We start from the raw sequence: 19,077 nt of genomic DNA, 5'->3' as shown, positions 1-19,077 counted from the left end.
AAGAGATGAGCTGTGGATGGGAAAGCAGAATGAGCTGTGAATGATGTGATGTAGAGGTGAGCTTTGGACTGGAGTTTAGTGGTGGGCTTTGGACAAGGGTGCAGGGGTCACTAGTGGACAGAGGGGTGCAGAGGTGAGCTTTCGATGGTGGGGTACAGAGGTGGACGTTGGCCAGGGTGCAGAGGTGAACTTTTGGATAGGGGTGCAGACATGTGTTTTGTCCAGGGAAAGAGGTGAGTTGTGGAAAATGGGGTGGTCACTGGGGAAGATTTTTACTTGGTGGGAGGAGACATCACAACATACAGAGTTCATTGGTTTAGTCTGCAAGTGGGGGGAATTTGGGGGGAAAAGCTATTTATTGGTGGGAGGGGGATTTGGGGAGAATTTGGGAGGGAAAGTAGATTTTGGATTTCAAACTGGCCTGTTGTGAGATGTGCATTGCTGAACCCTGCACTTTGTAAAGAGTGCACTTCTAAACTCTGCATTCTGTGTTATGGAATCCTGGTTTTATTTAACAATGCCCCTTTAAAACCCTCCACTGTGCAATTTGGCCACAGCCACTCCATAAAAATTGTATGTTGGTGCAAATAAAAAAAATATCATCAACAGCACCCAACTGTTCCTGTGCCAAGTGCACTAATAGGACACATTTTTATATTTAATATGATAAAGTGTAGTATAGTAGAGCGAGAGATAATGAAAGTGAAAGCAGCATTCAGCATTCTTTTCATTTACTGTAAATTGTCTGAATCCAGGAAAACCTGTCCTGCCAAACTCCCTTTATACGTCTGGTAAAACCTGATCACATTATCAGCACCGAGGAGACACCCAAGGAACTGCTGAGAGCAAACACATTCATGGAGTATGAGGTAGGTACCCCAAAATGATACTTACTAAGACTGGAGCAGATAGGATATGGAGTAGCTGTCCATGGCAACCAATCAGCTTCCAGTTTTCAATTTTCAAAACTTAATTGAGCGGGCTGGAGATAGAGGCTGATTAGTTGCAAGTGATACATTGTAATTAATTATCAGCTCCGCCCCCTGTGAAGAATACATTGAGAGGAATTAAGACTGGAGCAGCTGTGCATGGCAACCAATTGGCTTCTATCTTCAGCTTGTCCAGTTAATCTTTGAAAATGAAATCTAGAAGTTGTTCCAGATTCAGTAAATTCTGCAATATATATTATATGATTATGTAGCGCTGTAATCCTGTAGTATGTTGCTTACATTTAGTATGTTAGGATGTGATGTAAGCCTTCATGTGCTGAGCAGAGAGATTGTTCAGCGTAACATATTGTTACAATGTATAGAATTCTCATTTTCTATAGAAATTAGCCTGACGTCTGCCCATGTGTTGTCAGGAGCACAGATCATACAAACAATCACTTTGGGGAAAAAAAATATGAAATGTATAAGAGATATAAAAAAGTATATACAGCTAGAAGATAAAATGACAAGGATACATCCTCCTGATAAATACACCATGAAATAAATACAGTATAGATGAGAAAAAATGAGTTTGTTTTTAAAAATGCACAGTGGTTTAAGGGTCAATGACTGGAGGAGGAGTACATTGTATGGGCGGCACCTACAGCTCTCTTTGACAAAGGTTGTTGGTACAAAGTTCAATAGAGGAGCTGAAAACTGCACAGGTGTGGAGAAAATGTTGTTTCATTATGGCGGCACGGGAGAAGGGCGGGGCAGAGAGGTCTTCAACTGCCGAGAAGTCAATAAACTGCCATTATGACTGTGTAGGGATTGTATTTAGTGCAGAAATCCATTTGGATTAATTTCTGGAAGAAAAAAAAAATTATATATATATATATATATATATACGCATACAGTATATCACAGAAGACAGTACATCCCTCACATTTTTGTAAATATTTTATTTTTATTATATCTTTTCATGTGACAACACTGAGGAAATGACACTTTGCTACAATGTGACGTAGTCAGTGTACAGCTTGTATAACATGTAAATTTGCTATTCCCTCAAAATAACTCAACACACCGCCATTAATGTCTAAACCGCTGGCAACAAAAGTGACTCCACCCCTAAGTGACAAGGTCCAAATTGGGCCCAATCAGCCAATTTCCCTCCCCGGTGTCATGTGACTCATTAGTGTTACAAGGTCTCAGGTGTGAATGGGGAGGGGGTGGGTTAAATTTGGTGTTATCACTCTCACTCTCTCATACTGGTCACTAGAAGTTCAACATGGCACCTCATGGCAAAGAACTCTCTGAGGATCTGAAAAAAAGAATTGTTGCTCTACATAAAGATGGCCTAGGCTATAAGAAGATTGCCAAGACCCTGAAACTGAGCTGCAGCACGGTGGCCAAGACCATACAGCGGTGTAACAGGACAGGTTCCACTCAGAACAGACCTCGCCATGGTCCACCAAAGAAGTTGAGTGCACGTGCTCAGCGTCATATCCAGAGGTTGTCTTTGGAAAATAGACGTATGAGTGCTGCCAGCATTGCTGCAGAGGGTGAAGGGGTGGGGGGGGGGGAGTCAGCCTGTCAGTGCTCAGACGATACACCGCACACTGCATCAAATTGATCTGCATGGCTGTCGTCCCAGAAGGAAGCCTCTTCTAAAGATGATGCACAGGGAAGTTTAGCAGATTATGGACATGGATTACTGGAACCATGTCCTGTGGTCTGATGAGACCAAGATAAACTTATATGGTTCAGATGGTGTCAAGCAGGTGAGGAGTACAAAGACAAGTGTGTCTTGCCTACAGTCAAGCATGGTGGTGGGTGTGTCATGGTCTGGGGCCCCATGGTGGTAGGAGTGTCATGGTCTGGGGCCCCATGGTGGTGGAGGTGTCATGGTATGGGGCCGCATGAGTGCTGCCGGCACTGGGGAGCTACAGTTCATTGAGGGAACCACGAATGCCAACATGTACTGTGACATTCTGAAGCAGAGCATGATCCCCTCCCTTCAGAGACTGGGCCGCAGGGCAGTATTCCAATATGATAACGACCCCAAACACACCTCCAAGACCACCACTGCCTTGCTAAAGAAGCTGAGGGTGAAGGTGATGGACTGCCCAAGCATGTCTCCAGACCTAAACCGTATTGAGCATCTGTGGGGCATCCTCAAACGGAAGGTGGAGGCGCGCAAGGTCTCTAACATCCACCAGCTCCGTGATGTCATGTCATGGAGGAGTGGGGGGAGGACTCCATTGGCAACCTGTAAAGCTCTGGGGAACTCCATGCCCAAGAGGGTTAAGGCAGTGCTGGAAAATAATAGCGGCCAGACAAAATATTGACACTTTGGGCCCAATTTGGACCTTGTCACTTAGGGGTGGATTCACTTTTGTTGCCAGCGGTTTAGACATTAATGGCTGTGTGTTGAGTTATTTTGAGGGGACAGCAAATTTCCATGTTATACAAGCTGTACACTGACTACGTCACATTGTAGCAAAGTGTCATTTCTTCAGTGTTGTCACATGAAAAGAGAGAATCAAATATTTACAAACATGTGAGGGGGGGACTCATTGCTGTGATATGCTGATATATATATTCCAGAGATTCATTCATGTGTGCCCCTGAGGACGTGTAATTACACAAAACGCTTTGGGTGGAGCCCTATGGCTGACGTCTAGCCGCGGCTACAGAAGAGCGGTGGCCATCTTGGTGCTCTATTTTATTGAATTTTGTTACTCCACGTGGATACTTTTATGTTACTTGCTATCATTACTATAATAAATTACTACACTATAATCACCTTTCTGGCTCCTGTGACTGAACTGATTTCCCCCCAGGACCACCAGGCCCCCACCCTGATAGATGGATGGATGACCCTGTAGCTGCCAGCATACCACTGCATCCCCAGATGTGCGATGTATTATAACCCAGGCACATTATTATTTATGGTCTGGTGAGTGTACATCCGTCCCAAGGGGGGATTTCCTTCCACAAGTTCTTGCACCTTTGTTCTTCACGGATAACTTCACGTGCCAATCATAGCCACTACTTCATTTTAGTATTCACAAATAATTTTATGAACTTTTATTGCTTTTTATATCATTTTGAATCATTTATATTGATATTGCACTTTATTCACATATACTCTTGATTCACATGCGTTTATACAGTTGTGACATGCATTGTTAGCGCTGCACTAATATTTTAGAGACAGCCCATACAATGTACTCCTCCTCCAGTCATTAACCCTTAAATCACTGTGCATTTTTAAAAAACAAACTTGTTTATTCTCATCCATACTGTACGTGATTTTGTATTAAATATATATATATAAACTGGATTTTCACCCATTTAAAATGTCTTCTGTTCTGTTTCCTCCCTTTAACACAAAAATGTTTTCTTACTATGCCTAAATGCCTTCCCTTTTCCTTCTTTTGCTTCTTGTTATTTATTTCATGGTGTATTTATCAGGAGGATGTATCCTTGTCATTCTATCTTCTAGCTGTATATACTTTTCTATATCTCTTATACATTTCAGATTTTGTTTTCCCAAAGTGATTGTTTGTATGATCTGTGTTCCTGACAACACATGGGCAGACGTCAGGCTAATTTCTATAGAAAATGAGAATTCTATACATTGTACAATATGTTACGCTGAACAATCTCTCTGCTCAGCACATGAAGGTTTGCATCAAATCCTAACATTACATTACATTACATTACATTACATCGAGTTTATATAGCGCCAAAGGGTTTGCTCAGCGCTGTACAATAGAGGGGGGGACAATACATGAAACATTACAGCAACTACAAACAGCACACGAGGGGTTAGAGGGCCCTACTCTTTCGAGCTTACAATCTAGGAGGGAGGGGGTAGTGGTACAGGAGGAAGTGGCTGTGGGGGATGGAGTGGTAGGAGGAATGAAGGAGAGCAGCAGTTAGGTCAGGGGGGGGTAGGCTTCCCTGAAGAGGTGGGTTTTCAGGGAGCGCCTGAAGGTGAGGAGGGAAGGTGACAGTCTGATGGATTGGGGTAGTGAGTTCCAGAGGATGGGGGAGGACCTGGAGAAGTCTTGCAGACGTGCGTGTGAGGAGGAGACCAGGGAGCAAGATAGAAGGAGGTCCTGTGAAGAGCGAAGGGTACGGGTAGGGTGGTACCTGAGAATCAGGTTGGTGAGGTAGTCAGGGGCAGTGTTGTGAATGGCTTTGTAGGTCAGAGTGAGTAGTTTGAATTTGATGTGTTGGGCGATAGGGAGCATACTAAATGTAAGCAATATACTACAGGATTACAACACTACATAATCATACAATATATATTGCAGAATTTACTGAATCTGGAACAACTTCTAGATTTAATTTTCAAAGATTAACTGGACAAGCTGAAGATGGAAGCCAATTGGTTGCCATGCACAGCTGCTCCAGTCTTAATTCCTCTCAATGTATCCTTCACAGGGGGCGGAGCTGATAATTAATTACAATGTGTCACTTAAAAGGGGTGTACTCACTTCTGTGAGATACTGTATATATATATATATATATTTATATATATATATAATGTCATTGCAGCAACTCAGAATGGTCCTCAGTAGTTTGTATGGCCCCCACGTGCTTGTATGCATGCCTGACAACATCAAGGGAGGCTCCTAATGAGACAACGGATGGTGTCCCAGATCTGGACCAGGGCACCACTGAGCTCCTGGACAGTCTGATGTGCAACCTAGTGGCATTGGATGGACCGAAACATGATATCCCAGAGGTGTTCTATTGGATTTAGGCCAGGAGAGCATGGGGGCCATTCAATGGTATCAATTCCTTCATCATCCAGGAACTGCCTGCAAACTCTCACCACTTGGGGCTGGGCATTCTTGTGCACCAGGAGGAACCCAGGACCCACTGCACCAGTATAGGTTCTGATAATGGGTCCAAGGATTTCATCCCGATACCTAATGGCAGTCAGGGTGCCATTGTCTAGCCTGTAGAGGTCTGTGCATCCCTCCATGGAGATGCCTCCCCAGACCATCACTGACAGACCACCAAAATGGTCATGCTGAACCATGTTACAGGCAGCAGATCTCCAGATCCTTTCACGTCTGTCACATGTGCTCAGGGTGAAGCTGCTCTCGTCTGTGAATAGCACAGGGTGCCAGTGGTGGACCTGCCAAATCTGGTGTTCAATGGCAAATGCCAATCCAGCTCTATGGTGCCGGGCAGTGAGCACAAGGTCCACTAGAGGACGTCGGGCCCTCAGGCCACCCTCATGAAGTCTGTTTCGGATTGTTTGGTCAGAGACATTCATACCAGTGGCCTGCTGGAGGTCATTTTGTAGGGCTCTGGCAGTGCTCATCCTGTTCCTCCTTGCACAAAGGAGCAGATACCAGTCCTGCTGATGGGTTAAGGACGTTCTGCAGCCCTGTCCAGCTCTCCTAGAGGAACTGCCTGTCTCCTGGAATCTCCTCCATGCTCTTGAGACTGTGCTGAGAGACATAGAAAACCTTCTGACAATGTCACGTATTGATGTGCCATCCTGTAGGAGTTGGACTGCCTGTGAAACCTCTGTAGGGTCCAGGTATTGCTTCATGCTACCAGTAGTGACACTGACCCTAGCCAAAAAAAACTAAAATCTACTGAAAAACAGTCAGAAAAGATGAGTAGGGAAAAAAATGTCAGTGGCCTCCACCTGTAAAACCATTCCTGTTTTGGGAGTCCTGTCATTGTTGCCCATCTAGTGCACCTGTTGTTAATTTCATTACCACCAAAGCAGCTGTTTCTTAATCCCAGGATTATCATATCCCAGAAATTTCATTGACTTGATGCTATACTTTGATTAAAAAGTGTTTTCTTTAATTTTTTTTAACAGTATACTATATACATTATTGCCAAAAGTATTGGGAAGTCTGCCTTTAAACACATGAACTTTAATGGCCTCCCAGTCTTAGTCCGTAGGGTTCAATATTGAGTTGGCCCCGCCCTTTGTAGCTATAACAGCTTCAACTGTTCTGGGAAGGCCGTCCACAAGGTTTAGGAGGGTGTCTATGGGAAGGTTGGACCATTCTTCCAGAAGCAGATTTGGAACAGGAAGGGGCCATCCCCAAACTCTTCCCACAAAGTTGGGAGCGTGAAATTGTCCAAAATGTCTTGGTATGCTGACACCTTAAGAGTTTCCTTAACTGGAACTAGGGGCCAAGTCCAACCCCTGAAAAACAACCCCACACCATAATCCCCCTCCACCAAACATTAGAATTGGCACAATGCAGTCAGGCAAGTACCGTTCTCCTGGCAACTGACAAACCCAGATACGCCCATCAGATTGCTAGACAGAGAAGCATGATTGGTCACTCCAGAGTACACATCTTCACTGCTCTAGAGTCCAGTGGTGGTATGCTTTACACCACGGCATCCAACACTTTGCATTGCACTTGGTGATGGAAGGCTTGGATGCAGCTGCTCGGCCATGGAAACCCATTCCATGAAGCTCTCTACGCACTGTTGTTGGGCTCATCTGAAGGCCATATGAAGTTTGGAGGTCTTTAGCTATTGACTCTGCAGACAGTTGGCAACTTCTGCACACTGTGCACTTCAGCATGTGCTGACCCCGCCCTGTCATGTGACGTGGCCTACCACTTGGTGGTGTTCCCAGTTGCTTCCACTTTGTTATAATCCCACTAACAGTTGAGCGTGGAATATTTAGTAGCCAGGAAATGTCACGGATGGACTTATTGCACAGGTGGCCACCTATCACGGGACCACGCTTGGAGTCACTGAGCTCCTGAGAGCGACCCATTCTTTCACCAATGTTTGTGGAAGCCGTCTGCATGCCTAGGGGCTTGATTGTATACACCTGTGTCCATGGAGGGGATTGGAGCACCTGAATCACATGATTGGGAGGGGATTGGAACACCTGAATCACATGATTTGGAGGGTTGGGCCAATACTTCTAGCAATATAATTTGTGTGTGTGTATATATATATATATATTTATAATTATTATATTATATTTAATTTTCACCACTGTCTCTGTTCTCCAAAACATTGTAACATTCAGGCTGTAGTTATGGAATTCCTTATCGTGTTTATACAGTGGACTCCTATCACTCCCCTTTAACATATGTCAGAAATGCTCCCTAATACGAATCCTTAGTTCTCGTTCGGTTTCTATGAATATAAATCTTTTGATAAGGTCATTGTATAGTCTAGATAATTACTATATTGTTACAAGTAAGAAATTCATTGAAGTTGTGTAAATAGCTCTCTTTTTATCATTTTTGCTTGTTGTTTTTTTTATATTTGTGTGAATAAATTTTTAACAAATATCTAACAACTCTGCCAGTTTCTCTTCACTCTGAGACCTTTTTTATCCACTTACCTACCGGGGCAATTTTTAAATATTTTGCACATATTATAATTTGCAATTTTTTGCTAGGCGTTACTGTAACTCCCCCCCCCCCCCCCCCAAAAAAAAATGTTTTCTGAAAGCAGAAATCCTAGAGAATAAACCGCAATTTTTATATGTCCCATGATACGAGGAGCATCCAAGTCAAATCGGGAATTTTGAGTTTATATTGTAACCGAACAAATTTCAAGTGGAAACTGCATTTATTTTTCGACATACTCCCCTGCTACATTTATACACTTATCCCAGCATTTAACTAATGCCTGGAAAGCTTCGGCATAGAAATATTTGTCAGGATGCCTGAACCATCCTCAGACAGCCGGCTTCACTTCATCATCAGTGCTGCAATGAAAGATACATCTCTTGTACAATTTTACTGCAGGTTATGCGTCAGTTATCCAGGATCAGGCGTTCCATGGGCTGAATGTTCATAGCAATGACTACTGTGGGCTGGGAACCATCATGGCTGGGATTGTCAATGACAGACGTACGACCATCTTTGAAACATTTACACCATTCTAGCATCTTACTGCGGCTGAGCGTCTCATCACTGTAGTGTTCTTGAAGTCTTCTGTAGATATTGGCGGGTTTTATGCCTTCAATCACAAGAAACTTCATCACCACACACTGTTCCATGTACGCACTAACACTGTTGTCTGTCATCTTGATTACTGGTCTCTGGACTGGCCCGTGACATGTGCGCCCCCTATCAGTAATAGGACACATTTGCCACTTACTACTGCATGTAGTACCGCCACGCTAGCATCCCTTTTTCATACGTGGAAAATTAAAAGTCCCGGTCTGACTTGAACGTCCCTCGTATTTGCACTGTTATTTATTTTCAGGAAAAGTACACTAAAATGAATTTTAGTGCAAACAAACACAATATTATACCTACATTTTTGATAATATAAAAGATGGAGTTGCGTCACATTATTCAGTCCTATGTAGTACAATATAAGGGGGAGTCTAGATCACCAGCCGGCCATACTGGTAAATGCAAACAGTCTTTTATTTTCAAAACAGGCCAAACAAAATGGGTTTCTTCAGCAAAACAAATCAGTCCATCAGCTTCTGCTGCAAATCAAACCTTTGGCTCACAACCAGCAAAACCTTGTCCCACAACATACTTAAAGTCCCTGCCTACCCCGGGGGGTCCATGAATGTTGCAAGAGCTCAGCAGAAATGTCTCACTAACAAGACCATCTACAATCCTCACACAACTGTGTCCTGCTCCACTCAACACCTCACAAGCATCTGCTGATTGCTTCTTGTCCCTTTCATCCCATTTTAGTGGCAGGTTAACCCATTCAGGTCCAAATTTCCAAAGTCAGGGTCGGAGGCCCTTTCCATTCCAAAAAGCTCTCTGAGCCTCTGAATTTCAGGTACTATATAAGTACCTAATCATCCTGCGAAAGATGCAAATCAGCTTTCTCTCTCTATTGGATCACCCAGGAACCCCTCATTTTGCATGGTTGAGAGTCCCTGGGTACTCAAAGGAAGCTTCTTTTCATTCCCCTTAAAGGTACCACAACCCAAACAATGGAGACACACATCTGCCTTCCAGGACTCATCCCTGGCATACAGCAGTCAGTGACCCCTACTGATTGATTGAAAGCTGTTATAGCCATTTAGCAGTTAAAGCTAACCATACACTGCTAGATATCTCTTGTTCATTATCAAGGGCAGAACAAGAGAAATCACTTGATCTCCTCCTTTCATAATAAACAACACAGATGGAGGAATCTCCTGCAGGCAATTGTACTCTGACAGCCGCACCTTCACAGCTATCTAAATACCTGAACAGTGACTGCATCTGATTGAATTTAGTCACTGCTATGTCAAGAATTTTCTGCCTGACTCCTTTTATTTTTGTCAAGGTGGAATTACCCAACAGGGCCACCCACAGCTCAAATCTTAGTTGATTTAGCAAGAATTTGCCAAAATGACAGCAGTATATGGATAGCCTTAGACAGGAGCCTCCTGTAATTATAACTGACACTTTGACTGGACTATTCGGTCTATTATAGGATGTGATAGAGTAATGGATATCCTGGCAGGATCAACAAATAATACAATGATATTACAGGCGTCAGACGGACTTTAGAAAAACAAACAGCAGTGTTAATTCTATTGACAGTCTATATAATATTTGTCTTTTTTAATTTTCTCTGGGTTCTACTTTATCACCAATAACACATGGTTTGGGGGATAGTTTGAAAATGTTTAACAGACTAATTTTAAATGGAAATCTGGCCTGGGCAAAGAATGGATGATACATGACAATAGATTCCCAAAGCATTTTGGATTGAATAAAGAAAGGACACAGAAGAATATGGTCCCTGCTTTCAGTCTGGCTTTATCTAAGTGAAACTTTTTTTTTTAATCATAGAAAACCTTTATTGGACATTTGGAAGCATACAGATTCTACAAATTCTCAATATATAGCACCCACTAGATCAAGTCACATAAAAGTAAATAATTATAATACACTGTTGAGCGATATAGCCTGAGGTAGATCTGGGGCCTTCAGTGTTAAGTCCGATGGGCCCACCAGTGGACCGAAAGAGCAGGTATGAGATTAACACAGCGTGTTAACAGCTACATATTATACCTCGACTATGGATATAAAAGCAATATTGCAAATATCAGCCTACCCCAATATCGTGTTCACAACTAGGTCAACCTGAGCCAAACCAGAAATGTGAAGCCAACCTGCCCAAACTCTATCAAATTTAGCAAAAGCATCCTCTGTGTTCATAGATAACCCGCTCATATCATAAAGTGGTTCCCATATGCGTAAGTCATTCCTTAAGGGAGGGAGGGGAAGCACTTTTCCAGTGGAGTAGTATGGCTTTACGTGCCTGGAATAATACCATAGAAACAGCTTCCCTAATACAGGAACAATATCTGCTAGAATGCCCAATATGGGGTCAGGGGGAAGATCAATTTGGAGTGCTTCATTAATTGTACTTAGAACCAATTTCCAATACCTATGCAGTTTAGGGCATCTCCACAACATATGTATTAGATCCTCATGATCTGTACTACACTTTGGACAAGCTAGTTGGCACAAAAGTCCCATCTTAAAACAATTTAACCGGGGTGTAATGAACTCACAGCAGAATATACAATTGTGTCAGTCTCTGAGATATATTTAAGGAGCTATCATGTAGTGCCTGTAAATCCATTTCCCACTTTTCTCCTGTGAATTCCCCAACATCAGGTTCCCACCTGTCCATGGTCCTACAAGGAAAGGATACGCTTCCAGGTAAATAGACAATACTGAGGCGTAGCAGCTAGAGATAAGGCCTTTCTGGGTCATACTATGTTGTAACATGCCAAAAATAGGGGTAGGGACAGAGAAAAACCAGACGGTAAGTTTTGAGCCAAAGTGAAACATTTTAAAGACTTGTTCACTTTTACAGTGAAGGAAATGCGTATTTGCTCCCCGGCTGATTTTGAATGTTCTCCCCTCACAAAGAAATGATCGGTCTAAAAATCAAATGGTAGGTGTATTGTAACACTGAGAGACAGAATAGCAACAGAGAATTCAAAAGAAATGCATGTCTAACAAATGATGACTGATTTGCATGTTCATGAGGGAAATACGGATTTGATCCCCTTCACAAAACATGACTTAGTACTTGGTGGCAAATTCCTTGTTGGAAGTTGGAGGTCAGACGTTTCCTGTAGCTGGCCCCCAGGTTTGCACACATCTCAGGAGGGATTTTGGCCCATTCCTCTTGGCAGATCCTCTCCAAGTCATTAAGGTTTGGTGGTTGACGTTTGGCAACTCGAACTTTCAGCTCCCTCCACAGATTTTCAATTTTCAATCGGATTAAGGTCTGGAGACTGGCTAGGCCACTCCAGGACATTAATGTGCTTCAAAGGCATTTTATGAGTGTGATCAAATGACTTTGATTTTTAAAAACAGTGTAATTTACAACTGGAAGTGATGTAAGGTCATTGCTTCCAGTTCCTTATATCTTAGAGACAAATAGAGCAGTTCTGGTCTTTGTTCATCTCTATGAAGCGCCGGCTGGTCAGTTGGGTGTCTGGTGAGATGGGACAGGCTGATAAAGCTGCGGAAGGCGGCTGGAGGGCGGTGTCCTCTCCCTCTAATTTTAAAAGCAGTCCAGCGGCTAGTTAGCTGTGAGGGTTGCGTTTACGAGAGAGCCGACCTTCGGCTCTAAAAAAACGGTATTGGATTGATCACAGAGGCCTCATCCCTGTATAACCATTTAAAGTCCAGCAACATACCGGTACGTCACTGGTCTGCAAGTGGCTAAACCGTGCTTTGTTATTACATAAAAAAGATATTGATCCCGCCAGAACTGCTGAATCATACATGTAGTCAAATGAAAACGCCAACAAGATGTCCAAGAGTTTAAGGTTGTTAATGATAAAATTGATTCATAGCAGAAAAAAGTCAACACGTTTTAGGGGACAAACTTCATCAAGTACAAATATAGGGAAGGTCATGAATATAAAAATGATTATACAAGTGAAAAATAATAAATATATAAGTCAAAGGGTATATCTAGAGATGAGCGAATTGAAGTATCCGAAGTGGAATTCGAGTCGAATATCTGAAAAATTTCGATTCGTGCCGAATCCGAAAAATAGCCTAATTCGGACGCGCGAATCGAAATTTTTCAGAAAATGGCGGCTGACATGTGCGGCGACGGAGCGGGGATGTCTGGGAAGGCGCGCAGACAAGGCGCGCTGACCCATAATGCATTCCTCAACGACATGTGATCGCATCAGCCAATCAGCAGCCAGCCAGCCAGCACTGTGTAATGGTCGAGCTATAAATAGCGGCCATTTTGGAATTCTGCATTTGCCTGCAGTCATTGAACAGAGGCAGACCGCTCTGTACTAGGGACAGGGCAGGGACAGAGTTAGGGCCACAGAAACGAGAATTGGGGACAGAGAAAAGTTACTTAGGGACAGAGAACCATTACTCAGGGACACAGACTTGTTAATGAGGGCCACAGAATCGTTATTTAGGGACAAAGAAACGCTAGTTAGGGCCACAGAATTCCTACTCAGGGACAGACAGAATTGTTACTCAGTGCCAGAGAATTGTTACTTAGGGCCACAGAAACGTTATTAGGGCCACAGAATTTTTACTCAGGGACAGACAGAATTGTTACTGAGTGCCAGAGAATTGTTACTCAGGGACAGACAGAATTGTTACTGAGTGCCAGAGAATTGTTACTCAGGGACAGACAGAATTGTTACTGAGTGCCAGAGAATTGTTACTCAGGGACAGACAGAATTGTTACTGAGTGCCAGAGAATTGTTACTCGCACAGACAAATAATTGTTACTCGCACAGACACAGAATTGTTACTCGCACAGACACAGAATTGTTACTCGCACAGACACAGAATTGTTACTCGCACAGACACAGAATTGTTACTCGCACAGACACAGAATTGTTACTGAAGGCCACAGAACTGTTACTTAGGGCCACAGAATTGTTACTCGCACAGACACAGAATTGTTACTCGCACAGACACAGAACTGTTACTGAGGGCCACAGAATTGTTACTCGCACAGACACAGAATTGTTACTCAGGGCCACAGAACTGTTACTTAGGGACAAAGAAACGCTAGTTAGGGCCACAGAATTCATACTCAGGGACAGACAGAATTGTTACTCAGGGACAGACAGAATTGTTACTGAGTGCCAGAGAATTGTTACTCAGGGACAGACAGAATTGTTACTGAGTGCCAGAGAATTGTTACTCAGGGACAGACAGAATTGTTACTGAGTGCCAGAGAATTGTTACTCGCACAGACACGGAATTGTTACTCGCACAGACACAGAATTGTTACTCGCACAGACAAAGAATTGTTACTCGCACAGACACAGAATTGTTACTCGCACAGACAAAGAATTGTTACTCGCACAGACACAGAATTGTTACTCGCACAGACACAGAATTGTTACTCGCACAGACACAGAATTGTTACTGAAGGCCACAGAACTGTTACTTAGGGCCACAGAATTGTTACTCGCACAGACACAGAATTGTTACTCGCACAGACACAGAACTGTTACTGAGGGCCACAGAATTGTTACTCGCACAGACACAGAATTGTTACTCAGGGCCACAGAACTGTTACTTAGGGACAAAGAAACGCTAGTTAGGGCCACAGAATTCATACTCAGGGACAGACAGAATTGTTACTCAGGGACAGACAGAATTGTTACTGAGTGCCAGAGAATTGTTACTCAGGGACAGACAGAATTGTTACTGAGTGCCAGAGAATTGTTACTCAGGGACAGACTGAATTGTTACTGAGTGCCAGAGAATTGTTACTCGCACAGACACAGAATTGTTACTCGCACAGACACAGAATTGTTACTCGCACAGACAAAGAATTGTTACTCGCACAGACACAGAATTGTTACTCGCACAGACACAGAATTGTTACTCGCACAGACACAGAATTGTTACTGAAGGCCACAGAACTGTTACTTAGGGCCACAGAATTGTTACTCGCACAGACACAGAATTGTTACTCGCACAGACACAGAACTGTTACTGAGGGCCACAGAACTGTTACTTAGGGCCACAGAATTGTTACTCGCACAGGCACAGAATTGTTACTCAGGGCCACAGAACTGTTACTTAGGGACAAAGAAACGCTAGTTAGGGCCACAGAATTCATACTCAGGGACAGACAGAATTGTTACTCAGGGACAGACAGAATTGTTACTGAGTGCCAGAGAATTGTTACTCAGGGACAGACAGAATTGTTACTGAGTGCCAGAGAATTGTTACTCAGGGACAGACAGAATTGTTACTGAGTGCCAGAGAATTGTTACTCAGGGACAGACAGAATTGTTACTGAGTGCCAGAGAATTGTTATTCAGGGACAGACAGAATTGTTACTGAGTGCCAGAGAATTGTTACTCGCACAGACACAGAATTGTTACTCGCACAGACACAGAACTGTTACTGAGGGCCACAGAACTGTTACTTAGGGCCACAGAATTGTTACTCGCACAGACACAGAATTGTTACTCAGGGCCACAGAATTGTTACTCAGGGACACATAATCGTTGAATTAAAGAGTATGTCAGACAACATGCAGAGGAGTGGCAGAGGAGGCAATGTTTTAGGAGCGAGCAGACGTGGCAGCAGAGGAAGGGGTCGAGGCAGCACTATTCGCAGCCAGAGGCCAGTGCTCCCGGTGTCATCCAGCGGTCGTGTCTCCACCGACAACCCTGCCGTCATTGATTGGTTGGCTCGGTCGTCTTCCTCTTCCCAGGTCACCTCTGACACCTACAGCCAACGGTCGGTGGGTACGTCAGACACAACCGTTAGTTGGCATGGCCCGGGAGCAAGCCCACTGAAATCACATGTCCTCTACCTGCCCCTGTCCTTTGCTGTTCCCTCACCAAGCGAAGTATCGCATGCTGTGGGCTCAGCCCCACTGTACAGTGAGGAAGAGCTAACAGAGGGCGGTCAGGAACGGGGGGAGACATCGGCCTTTTCAACAGCCAGGCGAACAAGTACTGGCGAGGAGAGTGGCTCGGTAGCCGGTCTAGAGACAGGTCTGTCTCCTGACCCAGACGCAGCCGAGGGTGCTAGTAGTGAGGCGGAGACCGTACTTGATGATGAGGAGGTTGATCGCACTTGGCTGCCTCGTCGCCATCAGGCAATTTCTTCCGCATCATCAGGAGAAGAGGGTGCCAGCTTGGCAGCGAGCGAAACAGTCGGTGGGTTGCCCAGGAGGCAGCAGGGTCGCATCAGTGTCAGTGGAGCCAAACGTCCACGGAGTAGAGCACCAGCTCCACTGCAGCCTACCACCACGGCCAGTAGTGGTGCCGGTGCACACGGAGGAAGTAGCAGTCAGCCAGTGAGGAGTAGCGGGGGCAAAGTTTCCTACTCGGTGGTGTGGCAATTTTTCGTCAAGCCGCCCGAGGAAGTAAACGTAGCCGTATGTCGACTATGTGGCCAGAAATGCAAGCATGGCCAGGGGGCCCATGTTGGGACTACAGCGTTGCGTCAGCATATGCAGCGTCACCATTCGGTGGCCTGGGAAAACCGTGATAAAGATACGGCGGTTCTGCCTGCCCCAGCCCCCGCTCCATCACCCGCTCCGTTACTTGCTCCGTCACCCGACGTCGTCAATCACCCTCTATCAACCAGTCAAGGCTCCAACACCTCTGCTGAGGGGAGTTGTCGCTCGTTGGCATCTTCCGCTCGTTCAGATGCTCCTTCTCCTGCTACTCCTCTTCTCGGATTCCGTCAACAGTCTTTCTTGGAATCCGTATCCAAGAGACAACAGTTTGCGAGCACGCACCCGACGGTGCAAAAGCTGAACGTCCTCCTGTCCAAGTTGCTGGTGCTGCAGTCCCTCCCTTTCCAACTGGTGGACTCAGCACCTTTCCGAGAAATGATGGCTTGAGCCGCGCCGCGGTGGAGAGTGCCAAGCCGTCATTTCTTTGCCCAAAAGGCAGTGCCAGCCCTGCATTCACATGTAGAAGAGATGGTGGGCCAGTCTTTGAGCATGTCGGTCTCTGCCAAAGTGCACGGCAGCGCCGACGTGTGGAGCTGTAACTACGGTCAGGGACAGTACATGTCATTTACGGCCCACTGGGTGAACGTGGTGCCGGCACAGCCGCACCAGCAACTTGGACAGGTCATGACGCTTTTGCCTCCACGTTTGCACGTCTTTGGTCCAGCAAACATGTCCGCCTCTACCACCTCTTTTTCCGCCGTGTCCTCAGCCGCCACCCCCGTGCCAAGTCCCATTACCCGACCGGCATATCACATGTGTAGGGCGCAACGGTGTCACGCTGTGCTGCACCTGGTATGCCTTGGCGAACGTAGTCACACAGGGGAGGAACTTCTCAGTGTAATGAACAGAGAAATCGACAGATGGCTGTCTCCGCGCAAACTGAAAATCGGAACCATGTTGACCGACAACGGAAAGAACATGGTGTCTGCTCTGCGTCAAGGAAGGTTGTGCCATGCGCCATGCATGGCTCACGTGTTCAATCTGGTTGTCAAGCGGTTCCTAAAATCCACCATCCCACTGCAAGACATCCTTAAAATGTCACGTAAACTGTGCATGCATTTCAGCCATTCCTACACCGCAAAGAACACCCTCATTGAGCTGCAGCGGCAGAACGGAATTCCACAGCATCGCCTGATCTGCGACGTTGCAACAAGGTGGAATTCAACCCTACACATGTTAGACCGCCTTTACGAGCAGCGAAAGGCCATCACCGATTTCCTGATGTTACAAGCGGATAAAGGTACTCCCCTGTGTAACTTCGATGTCAGCCATTGGCAGCTCATGCGTGACACCTGCCGCTTGCTCAGGCCCTTTGAGGAGGCCACGCTATTCGTGAGTCGGCAGGACTATGGGATGAACGACGTCATTCCTCTGTTGCACGTCCTGGAACAAATGCTGTTAACAATGGCTGGTCAGGGTGCGGTAGACGTGGCGCACAGATCTCAACGCCACATGACCCCTGTGGGGGCAGGACAGGAAGAAGAGGAGGAGGTAGAGGAGGACATTTGTGCTCAGGAATTATTGAGTGAAATGGGTGGTTTTTCCACTCAGCGGACAGGAGTGGAGGAGCAGGAGCATCTGGTAGAGGAGGAGGAGGAGGAGACAGAGGACCCAGACGCACCGTGGCAGTATGCTGTGGAGATGGAGGCAGGGAGTCCCTCGCATTCCTTGGCCCAAATGGCCCATAGCATGCTCGGTTGCTTGCGTAGCGACAGCCGAATAATAACCATCAGACAGAGGGATGACTTTTGGCTGTCCACCTTGTTGGACCCTCGCTACCGGTCCAAAATGGTGGCCTTTTTCACACCTGCTGAGAGGGAGGCCAAAATTACGTACTATAAAAACCACCTATGTAGTCAGTTGGTCTCTGCCTTTGTGCGCCAATGTCCATCCTCAGACACTGTGGGCCCTGTGCGCTCGCGTTCCGCTGGCATGGCAGCAGGGGAGGGGTGGGGTGGTAGGAGCAGTGGCAGCTCAACCAGCAGCGGCTGCCTCAGTCTGCAGTCGATGATGAGTAGCTTTCTTCACCAGCGCAGTGAGGAAACTACTAACCAGCCACAGCAGCAGCAGCAGCATCAGGTGGACCTGGAGCAGGAGCTCAAACAACAGGCTTGGGCCTACTTGGACAGCACCCTGCCAACCGAGGTAGACAATCCCCTTGACTACTGGGCAACGAAACTTGACCTTTGGCCCCAACTTGCTGAATTTGCCCTTGAAAGGCTGTCATGCCCGGCCAGTAGCGTGGCATCTGAGCGCGTGTTTAGTGCGGCAGGAGGTATTGTAACTCCGCGGAGGACACGACTGTCCACCCAAAGTGTGGAGAGACTCACGTTTGTGAAAATGAATCAGGCGTGGATTAGTCTGGATTTCAAACCACCAGTTCCTGACACAACTCACTAAATCCGCCATGAATCATGCCTCAAACATGTGCCACTTTCAGGTCTCCTCACACTGCTGGTGTGTTGAATTTTTTGACATAGGGTGCTGCAAGATAACGGGCCTCCTATAGCTGCTGCCAGGCCTCTTATCTGCCATGGGCCCCTATATACCGCCTCCTCATGCTGCTGCTAGGTCCAGAGTCTCTCATGGGTCCCTGTACGGCCTCCCATTGCTGCTGTCTCCATCGCCACACTCTGCCATGTGCCACTTTCAGGTCTCCTCACACTGCTGTTGTGTTGAATTTTTTGACATAGGGTGCTGCCAGATA

At 45.6% G+C, this 19,077-nt stretch overlaps 1 protein-coding gene across 1 annotated transcript in view; it reads left to right on the top strand.

Annotated features, from left to right (window-relative positions):
- Positions 1-797: 797 nt before the first annotated feature.
- LOC149435878 (interferon-induced very large GTPase 1-like) overlaps positions 798-19,077 on the top strand; it is a 62,585-nt gene continuing 44,305 nt past the window's right edge. The window contains exon 1 of the mRNA XM_089662341.1: positions 798-869. The gene's annotated coding sequence lies outside the window, so the exon portion shown is untranslated. The remainder of the gene's footprint in view (positions 870-19,077) is intronic.

Source organism: Staurois parvus, unplaced genomic scaffold (genome assembly GCF_062004578.1).
Source record: "Staurois parvus isolate SC_StPar_1 unplaced genomic scaffold, SC_StPar_1.0 ptg001457l, whole genome shotgun sequence".
NCBI lineage: Eukaryota > Metazoa > Chordata > Amphibia > Anura > Ranidae > Staurois > Staurois parvus.
The sequence above is the reverse complement of the archived record's forward strand: the minus strand, read 5'-3'. Positions and strand labels throughout refer to the sequence as shown.